Consider the following 11,632-nt stretch of genomic DNA (forward strand, 5'->3'; position numbering starts at 1 on the left):
AGTTCAAGGCCAGCCTGGGCAACTTAGCAAGACCCTGTCTCAATATATAAAATAGAAAGTGCTGGGGGATCTTGTGCAGTGGTAGAGAAGCCTCTGGTTCACTCCCCAGGACAGTAAAGGAAAAAAAATAAATAAGTGTCAGAAAGCTTTAGGTCACAACCCAATACAGCTTTGAGATTCTTAGTATACCAAGTACTTGAGCACTAGAAAGAAAATGGTAATTTTCTACCTGTAGAGGCAGCCTCTGTTAGTAAAAGGTCTATGCTACATTTCAATTAACTTAAATTGTAAAGTATTTAAAAAAAAAAAAAAGGACAATAGGACAAACTTAAAAGAAAAAAAAAAACTATTGAAATGTCCATCCTTCTACTAAGTTCCTTTAAACTACCGTCTTGGAAATATCCTGTTGAGTGGGTGTTGGTGTGGGTAACAATAACGTTGTTTTCATAATATGTGCTGGCAGATTAGCACACTTCTCTACAGTGTTAACAGTTGTAATTAAGGAATAAACAGCACAGAGTGTCAGTCCGATAACAATTTCATCTATGGTGTCACAATACAAAATGTCACAAAATATTAGAACTGTTATATAACTATAAAAAGTATCAGCTTAAAAGCCAAAAGCCTTTAAAAAAAAAAAAAAAAAAAGGAAACAGAGAAAGGAAGAAATAAGAAAACTGGTATAGCGGCCAGAACAATTTTATACCTTCTCGAGAATGTTCTGTCATGAAAATAAATTGATAAATTTTTTTGCTGTTACATTACAGTTTGGTTTCTAGCCATCCAGTTGATTTAGCAGGAGAATGCAGGTTTTTTTAGCAGCTTTGAATTGGTAAACAGATTTAGATGTAGTAGGAAGGAGCATGAGGAAGTTGTTTTTTTTTTTTTCTTTCTTTTTTTTTTTTTAACATCCAATCTTCCCCAGCATATGCACATAAGAAGGTGAATGAAATGGAGCAATGTGAAACTTATTTCTCTTTAGTCAAGTGAAAAAAAAAAGACTAAACATTTGTTAGCTGGTAAAATATTGTGTCAAGCAAGTAGGCACATTCCAAAATTAAACAGTGGTTGATACGTTAACGTCCTCAAATATTTGAGCGTACACTTCCTTTGAGATCTGTAAATTAAATCACCAGTAGATTAGATTAAAATACAAAATGAATGGCAATGTAACCATCTCAGAAAAGGTTCAGGTTTTTTTCTCTCCTAAACTGATTAACTTGCTGGGTCTTTTTGTTGTTTTGTCATTGTATCTAAGTCTAATATACCCTGAATTGCAATTTAGGGCAGAAAGGAAGGTATTTTCAGGTTTCAGCTTTACAATCCCCCCCCCCCATTTTAACTAATAACTCAAAAACTCCCAGAGACGACTTTATTCTTGGCCCTTGCAGAGCTCCCCCACCCCACCCGCCTTGTAGATGGTAACAGATTGCACCACATGGTGTCTGTATAAAAAAAAAAAAAAAATTCCATAGGGACCTGGATATCCCATTAAAGGGCTTTGTACTCTTAATGGCAAATTAGCTTTACATAGGAATTTCCAAATATTATTTTCCAGGGAAGAAGGGCTGAATACCATATATAAAAAAATATATATATTTTCTACAATTGGTAGGAATATCAAGAAAAAAGAAATTTCATCTACTTATCCCTTCCCCCATGGAATCAATGTACTTATCATACTCAACCCACCATTCTCCGTGAAAACTATGAATCTGTATTCCCCCCCCCCACTTTTTTTTAAATGGGAGTTTTTAAAATACAAGCCATTCGAAGAAATTTTTTAAAGCCTTTCTTGGATTGTTGCAAATGCATAAATATTCAAACCTCAGTTTCTGCTGAGACACTTCTGGTCTATGAAATTATTAAACTAGAAAATGCTAAAGATCAGAGGAGCTGCAGTTTTCTTTCAAACTTTAAAAAAGTAAATTTTAAGTATTGAGGAAAAATGCCTAACATTGTGGAAAACAAACATCTGGTTGTCTTTGTGAGGGGACAGTGACCGTGGAACTGAAGTCAAATGGACAGTTTTTTCTCTGCTTAGGTTCAGGTGTTTTAGCTGATCAGCTTAAGACTGAGGTGAGGATAAAGATCTATTTTAGACTATCTTTCCTTCTTTTCCACAAAAAATAATAAAGTGGATGTGTGGGCATATTTATTCTTAATAAAAAACTTATTATGTTATCATTTTTCACAGAATACAAGAACTGTGTGTGTAAAACCAGGGTTTGCAACCATTTAAGTTCTAGTGCATAAAATTTAGTGCACTGGCCATGAATTTTGCTTACATACAAAATACATTCTTCCATTTTCCTTTATTGCTGTATTCATTTGTCTTTTTACTCTAATTTATAGCCTTTTCCTTTTTGTTAAAGAAAAAAAATGTTTTTAATTTAAAATAAAGTTGTGGATTCCCCCCCTCCATGGAATTCTGCCCCTTTTCAAGAACTGGCCAAATATGCTACATGTCCTAACACACTCTTCAATTAGTCTTCTAGTTTTTACCGCTTCCACTTTAATTAGGAAACCAAGATAATCTTTTTTTTCCCCCCTTTTTAAGAGTTTCAGATGCAAATCTACCCTTCTGAGAAGGTAGTAACCTGGTAATGAGTGCAGAGGAAAACTGTGGACTAGGGGGAGGTGACTCAAGAGGAGACAGATTACTGTGAGAAAACGTCATCCTGGAACCAGGGGCTCCACCCCACCCCCACGTGTGTTTTTGTTTGTTTCTGTTATAATTTAGAAGTTAATTTGTCTACATAGGAAATTTAATTCCCCCATTGCTAATAAAAGCTCGTTTAGAGTTTTCTAAGGCCAACATGGGACGTGTCAAGCTTTGGCAATTAAGGAGAGGATTGATTTGTGGATTTGACATCTGGCATTGTGATCGCCCTTTCTAACTGGAACCGAGATTACATCCTTGCTAAAATCCAAGAAAAGGAAAGGCGACTCCAACAAAGCCAGAGGCTCAGAATGCTTCCGGACCTTATCTTGCCTGGCAGAGTCAGGTTTCCTTGCTCCCTCCTAAGTTTATAGCAATGTTTGAAAGTCTTTGCAATTTTAAAAACCCAAATTCTCAGACAAAGACTGAGATCTGTGAAAGTGGCATCTAGACTCACCACAGGAAGAAAAAGAAAAATCAATATCTAGTTGCAGTAAGAGGAAACCATGAGATGCACTTATGTTGAAAAGTGATGATTTAGTGCGTTTCTTTTTATGATAATTGGTCTTTTGACCTCCATTGTTCAGGTTGAAATGTTTTTCATTTGAGTCTAGGATATCAACGTAGAAGTTTCTGGATATTTTACACAGTACTATTTTAGGGACAGTACAAATTAAAAGAAGATTACAGATTTTATAGTATACGTCTCTATCTTCTCTCCCAATACCACTTATTGTTCATACTTTTAGACATTTAGAAGGTAACACATACAATTTGGGGGGTTACTAGAATGCTCTACTCCAGGAAACGAAATACTGAAATATGCCAAAGGAACTCAAATCTAGCGCCCTTAAAATCATAGCCAGTCAACACAAAGGTGGGCAAAATTTGAGTTCCAGTCATTCATTTATTCAACAGATCCTACTGACTGTTTACTGTGTCAGACACAGTTCTAAATGCCAAGGATACAGAAGCAAACAAAACCAAACCCCCATCCTCACAGAATTAACATTCCAACAGAGGCAACAGAGAGAGGGGTTGAAGGTATAGATAAACACATAAAAAAGAGTATGTGGTGTATTAGATGGTGAGGAAGGGGTAATACAGTATGAATATCTAACACAGCCTCTCAATGCAAGAGAACAAAGCAGACTTCATCACTTCTCAGATATCATGACAGTAACAAAGTTCTTTTTCCTATTCAAAGATCTGGAGTTGGGGTTTTCCAACGTAGCAACACTTTTGTGGCTACTAGTTTGAAAGTTGCATGATCAACAGGTTTATGAAAAAAGAATGAAAAGCAAAAATCCTCACTACTTTAACTAGTATTTGTAGGCAATGCTTATAGCAGCATTATTCACAATAGCCAAAAGGTAATTCAAATGTCCATCAATGGGTAAAAGTCTAAAAAGCTGGCTATCTGGTGGAATGTCAATCAGCTGTAGAAAGGATTCTGCCAGGCCTGGTGGCAGAAGCATCGAGAGTTCAAAGTCAGCCTCAGCAACTTTCCAAGGTCCTAAGCAACTCTTCAAGACCCTGTTTTTAAATTAAAAAAAAAAAAAAAAATATATATATATATATATATATATATATATATATATATATATAGGAGGTGGGGAGCTGGGGATGTGGGTCAGTGGTTAAGTGCTCCTGGGTTCGATCCCAGTATCAACAAAAAAATAAATAAATAAAGCAAGGAAATTCTGACACAAGTTATAACCTGAATGAACCCTGAAGACATTATGCTATGGACATAAACCAGACACAGACAAATATTGTTTAATTCCACTTTCACTTGAGGTTCCTAGAATAATCAAATTCATAGAGGCAGAAAATAAAATGATGGTTGCTATGGGCTGGGGGAAAGAAACACAGGGAGTTAGATAGCATTTAATGAACACAGATTTTTTTTCAATTCGAGAACATGAAAAAATTCTTGGAGATGCACAGAGGATGGGTACACAATGTGAACATGCTTAGTGTCACTAAACCATATGTTCAAAGATGGGTAAAATGGCAAATTTTGTGTTATGTGTTTAGTTGACTGTAATAAAAATGTCCCTTACTAAATATGACCTGAATACACCCACAGTATAAGCTATTTTGTTTAAGTCTTATTTTTTTCCCCCTGAAAACCCAGTACATACAAGCAAGGTTGATTCCTTGTAGAAATAAGCACAACCATGCAATGCACAACTAAGTTCCAATCGGTGACAAATTGCATAATGATGGTGGTCCTATAAAATTATTATGAAGCTGAATAATTCCCATCACCTAATGATGCTGTCACACAAGGCATTACTCAGGTTTGTGGGGATGGTGGTGTAAACAAACCTACCATGCCGTAAGACATACAATAGTAGAGCCCATACAATTTTGCACAGTACTTAATACTCAATAATGATAATAAACAACTATGTTACTGGTTTATGTATTTACTATACTATATATATTTTTTTCTTTTACATCTATGAAACTCCTTATAAAGTTCTAGTCACAGGTCTACCACTGTTACTCAGTTTCCTCACTGAGTTGAATGTACTCTTTCTTCTTAGGAAGAGTTTACTGTAAAACAGCATGCCATGTATAACCAGCAGCAGCCAATAGGACTTCTGTTTACCGTGTCTCTCTTTTGTGTGTGTGTGTGTGTATGTGTGTGTGTTTGTATGTGTATATATATATATTTTTTTAAGTTGTCAATGGACCTTTATTTTATTTATTTATAGGAAGTGCTGAGAATCGGATCCAGTGCCTCACACATGCTAGGCAAGCCCTCTGCCACTGAGCCACAACCCCAGCCCCTACCATATCTCTTGACTGTGTTCATTATCTTCTCTTGGGCTTGATGAATCTCAATGTTTTGTTCATTAAAGCTGTAGGAGCAACAGTCTATAATCTATATTATATTATTATACATGTATTATATATGATATATAATATTATTACAAATAATATACATTATAGACTATTATACATATACATTTATACACACACACACACACACACACACACATATACATACATATAGGGAGAGAACACATACACACCCCATAAGCCTAGGTGTGCAGTGGGCTGTACCATCTAGGTTTGTATAAGTACACTCTGAAATTTGCACAATGACAAAATTGACTAATGACAGCTTTCTCAGCAGCAAGTCCCATCATTAAGCAATGGGTGACTAATTAATGCATTATACACCATGTTTTCAAATTCATTTGAATGCCTGCCACTTGAAAGGCTGATGTTCTGGGTAATTTTTTTTTTTAATCTATGAAACCCCTTATAAAGTTCTAGTCCCAGGTCTACCACTGTCACTCAGTTTCCTTACTGAGTTGAATTAGACCCTCATCATCCAGCAGGACTTTTTGTGAACAGCGGAAATGGTCTACATCTGCACTGCCCAATATGGCAGCCACCACCATATGTGGCTATTGAGCACTTGAAATAGGGCCAGTACAACTGAGAAAATCGAATTTCAATTATTTTAAGTATGGTTGGGACAACTTGGGTATGTGGGTCTACTTTTTTCAACTGTAAATTTTATGAAATCTATATCGATAAAAGTATTTCCAGTGAAAATTTAGCCTCTTAAAGGAGATATGCTGCTGTAAGTGTAAAATACATATTGGGTTTCTAAGACAGTATAAACACAATAATGTAGCTGGTTAATAATTTTTGTTTCAATTACACATTGAAATATTTTCCATGGATTAATACAAAATACATTAAAATTAATTTCACCTGTTTCCTTTTTTTTAATAAAGTAGCTACTAGAAAATTCAATACTACTACTGTGACACACCTTATATTTTACTACATCATTAAAACTAGACAATGCCTAACAGCCTTTGCAATTCTGAGTCAGTAACTTTATAAGCATTCATTAAATCCACTTTAATATTTAACTGAGTACTATAGTTGATGAATCTGGGGGGAAACTTACAGTTAAATATTTAACAGATTTTCATACTCCACTTTCAACAGAATGCAAAAAAAATTATATATATATATATATATATATATATATATATATATATATACACACACACACACACACACACGTATGAAAAGTTTGTAGGTCAAGGATTGCTTTGTCCTCAGAGTTGTATTCTGAGGCATGCTCATTTTTAGAATCCCAAATCCAAGCACAATGCCTAGAGGGTATTAGATGTTCAATAAATGTTTTTTGGAGGGATGGTAAAACCAGGCTTTGCATTTTGACCAGACTCTTAAAGTACATTTGATGAGAAGACTTATCAAAAGTGAGACAATGTGAGGCAGCAAGTCAGATAAAATAATTTGGCACTCGTTTTCTTATGACACAAGATAAAAAAGAAGCTGGATACCAAAATCAAAGGTTTATTTTTTTCCTTGGAGGACTTGGATAATCCTTGAAAAGCATGTTACTACTTGGTGATTGCAAAGCATCTTTCTTTCCCAGGAAACATACATTGTAGATAAATACCACACATCATCAAATTACAGATGGTGAAATGGAAACAATATGACATTAAGTCACCATTGGGATCACACCAAGGATCCCTTCTTATACCTGGGCACTCAGCATTCTTAGCTTCCCGTCTCCCCTGTTCACACCCACAGGCTCTCTAGGAACCACAGAAAAGCAATTACCAGTTAAAATTAGGTTGAAAGGAAACATTGCTCTCACAAATTATATATTTTAACTTCTTAAACTTAACAGGCTGAGAGACCAAAATGGAATTAACATCATCCCTAACTAGTGGAAAGCTCTGAGCAAAGATCTTTACATTAACCTTCTATCAAATTAAATTAAAAACAAAACAACAACAAAAAGATATACCAGGGATTCTAAGTGCCCTGGCCTGCTGCTATTAACAACATAAGCATTACAAGAAATGGTGCCATTTTTTGCATCAAAGGGATGATTCCTTGCTTGTCTGATCGCTCCTACTTTATTTACTCTCCTACTTGTCAGATTCAGAAGCCGTTATGGTGTGGATGTGAGGTGTCCCCCCAAAGCTCACGTGTGAGACATGCAAGAAGGTCCAGAGGAGACATGACTGGGTTGTGAGAGCCTTAACCCAACCAGTGAATGGACCCCTGATGGGATTAACTGGGTGGTGGCTGGAGGAGGTGGGTGTGGCTGGAGGAGGGGGCATTGGGGGCGTGGCTTTGGGGTCTCTATTTGTCTCTGGAGAGTGGAGTCTCTCTGCTTCCTGATCACCCTGTGAGCTGCTTCCCTCCATCACACTCTTCCTCCATGATGTCCTGCCTCCCCTCGAGCCCCGAAGAATGGAGCCTGCTGTCTATGGACCCAGACCTCTGAAACAGCGAGCCCCCAAGTAAACTTTTTCTCCTCTACAGTTGTTCTGGTCGGGTCTTTTGGTCCCAGCAGCAAAAAACCGTAAGACAGGGGGCTGGGGTTGTGGTTCAGTGGTAGAGCGCTTACCTAGTGTGTTCGAGTCCCTGGGTTCAGTCCTCATAAAAATAGATGAATAAAAACAAAGGTATTGTATGCAACTACAACTAAAAAAAAAAAAATGGCAAGACAGAAGCGTAGCAAGAGAACAAAGCTACCTTTTACCACATCTTCCCTCTTCAGGGCCAATTCCACAGTACCTGTTACCTAGACCCAGGACAGATTAGGGATTGTGCATCAGGATAAAGTCTGCCTGCCTCAGGGCTCTTGGCTGATGGGGGGTGGGGGAGGAGTCAGCAGACTATACAGGTAAAGTAGAATGTTCTAGAAAGACCAAGGTACAGCTTCTAACCCAATCTGGAAAATGGCAGTGAATGGGCTGGGGAGATAAGGAAGCTGGGAATGAAGAGAAACCTGGGCTGCATTTTAAGAGATGAGTAGAAGTCAGCCAGGAGCCTTTAGCTTTAACATGGCAGAGAAGCCACACCAACATCTCCCTGCCTGCACCCCTTATAAATGAGTGACTCCACCTCCTGACCTCTAATTTTCTCTACCGAGACTGTTCAAGTGGAGGTCATCAATACCTTCTATTGCACTAAGACCAATGTCTGTCCTATGAACTGATTTTTTCCCTCAGTGATTAAAAAAAAAACCAAAAAAACGAGGGAGTCATTAAACAGTAGAATGCATTTTGACAGATAGTACACAAATGGAGCAGAACTTCTCATTCCTCTGAAGGAACATGGTTCAGAGTCACTCCGGTAGTGTAATCATACGTGTATAGAGGGTAATAATGTCTGTTTTCTACCACCCTTTCCACTGCCACAACCCCATCCCTCCCCAGACTCCTCTCTACACAAACCAAAGATCTTTCTTCATTCTTCCCTACCCACCTGCCCCACTATGGACCAGCATCTGCTTATCAGACAAAACGCTCGGCCTTTTCTTTTGGGGGATTGGCTTATTTCTCTTAGTGCGATATTCTCTAGTTCCATCCATTTGCCTGCAAATGCCATAATTTCATTCTTCTTTAAGGCTGAGCAATAAATGGGCCAAGGACCTGAACAGACACTTCTCAGAACAGGATATACAATCGATCAACAAACATGAAAAAATATTCATCATCTCTAGCAATCAGAGAAATGCAAATCAAAACTACTCCAAGATTTCATCTCACTCCAGTCAGAATGGCAATCATCAAGAATACAAATATCAAGTGTTGGCGAGGATGTGGGGAAAAAGGTTCACTCATCCATTTCTGGTGGGACTGCAAATTGATGCAACCACTCTGGAAGCAGTATGAAGACACCTCAGAAAACTTGGAATGAATCCATCATTTGACCCAGTTATCCCACTCCTTGGTTTACACCCAAAGGATTTAAAATCACCATTCTACAGAGACACAGCCACATCAATGTTTACAGCAGCTCAATTCGTAACAGCTCATTTATGGAACCAACCTAGATGCCCTTCAACAGATGAATGGATAAAGAAAACATAGTACAAATGATTCCCTGGTTCTTGAAGCACTCTCTCCCTTCTTACCAGCTCCTATTCCTTCTCTCTGAATATTTTCTCCCAAATAATCAAGTACCTCACAGCTCAGTGTTTAACCCTCTTCTCTTTTCTAGCTATTCCTTCTATGGTATCATCCAGATTTTCCCCTTGAGTTGAATGTCTGCTGTGCACTTAGATATCTAATAACATGTCAGATTTAACATGTCCAAAATAGACCCCTAATCAGCCCTCTAACCCATTCTTCCCACAGTCTTCTCCATCCTTGAAAAATGCCATCACTACCCCTCCAAGAACTGAGGTCAAAATCTTGACACTAACCTCAAATCTTTTTCCCCTCCGGCAAATAATCCATTAGCAAGTCACATTGGCTCCACTTTCAAAAAATGTCCCATATCTGTCCCTCAACAACCCCATCACCATGATCCTGATACCGTAATACCCACTTGACTGTTGTCTATGTTTCCATACTTTAAAACACAAAGCAATCAGAGTCATCTAAATGACACTCTCTTGCCCCCAAACCCCAAGTCTCCCCATGACCCTTGAAAGAAAATAGACACTCTTCATCACTGTCTGGGAAGTTGCACAGGGTCTAGATCCTGGCTACTTTTGCAATGTTCTTTCTGACCATTCTTCCCCTTGACCTCCGAGTTCCAGCCACATGAACTGTCTTTTGCTCCCGTCTGACTCTGTGCTCTGTGCCTGCTAATCTGTAGACTGGGAAGTCTCTTCCTTCCTTCACTCCATTCAGGTCTCTGCTCAAACCTCACCTTTTAGCACAGTCCTCCTTGATGACCCTTTCCGAAAATAAGATTCCTCTTCTTCAGGCCCTAGAACTCTACCATCTTACAGGTCTTATGTTCCTAGGGCATGACATGGTATCTCTGTACCCATTTGTTAATCTGCTGTCTACTTCTCCCTCTGAAACATCCACGATGGCATAGATCTGTCTTCTCACCACCCTTCTCATCAGCCTCTATCAGTATGTGGCATTTGGAAGGTGCTCAATAAATGTACTTACAATAAATTAGAAAAGAAGCAAGTACTATATAACCCTGTTTAAAACAAGAAGAGCTAGGCATGGTGAAGCACGCTTGTAATCCCAGCAGTTTGGGCGGCTGAGGCAGGAGGTTAGTGAGTTCAAAGCCAGCCTCAGCAACTTAGTGAGACCCTAAACAACTCAGTGAGATCCCTTAATAAAATATAAGAAAAGGGCTGGGGAAGTGGCTCAGTGGTTGAGCATCCCAGGTTCAATCCCCAGTACCAAAATAAAAGGTTACAGAAACTTGGTTTGTAATATTTAAAAAATAAGAAACAACTTGGATTCCCTCCAGAGAGAAATGGATAAAAAAATCTCATTGTCTAGTCATACAATGGAATATCATAGAATACTTAAAAGCCATGAAGTACATCTACATGTGACAATACAAACACCTCTTCAAAACACTTTTAAGTGAAAAAGGCCATTTGCATATTATATATATATATATATACACACACACACACACACTAAAATACATGTTTAAAATGTATAATATATTTAAAATTGGAATTAAAATTTATAAAATAAAATGCACACTAAAATTCATTTGTACAGTATGACCATTACATCTTACAAGGTCATGCATATTTATAAGTTGAAGGGCACAGAAGCAGGTAGATCATCACAGGAGACCTCATCTTTATAACGCTTCAGTATTTCACAATAATACACAAAAATCTGTGAGTGTTTGTATTTTCTGTAAAGTATAAGGAAGCTAGGCGCAGTAGTGCACACTTGTAATCCCAGCAGCTCTGGAGGCTGAGGCAGGAGGGTCACAAATCAAGGCCAGCCTCAGCAATTTAGCAAAACCCTCTCTCTAAATAAAAAGGACTGAGAATGTAGCTCAGCAGTAAAGTGCCCTGGGTTCAATACCCAGTACAATATGATAATGATGATGATAATATTTATTAATAAATGATAATAAAGTATAAGAAAATTAATTTAGGGTCAATAATCAGAACAGAGTTAACAGCAAGAAACATGAAATTGTTTAGCTTTTTTGGGGGGG

The sequence above is a fragment of the Spermophilus citellus genome (genome assembly GCF_964194105.1).
Source record: "Spermophilus citellus genome assembly, chromosome: 3".
NCBI lineage: Eukaryota > Metazoa > Chordata > Mammalia > Rodentia > Sciuridae > Spermophilus > Spermophilus citellus.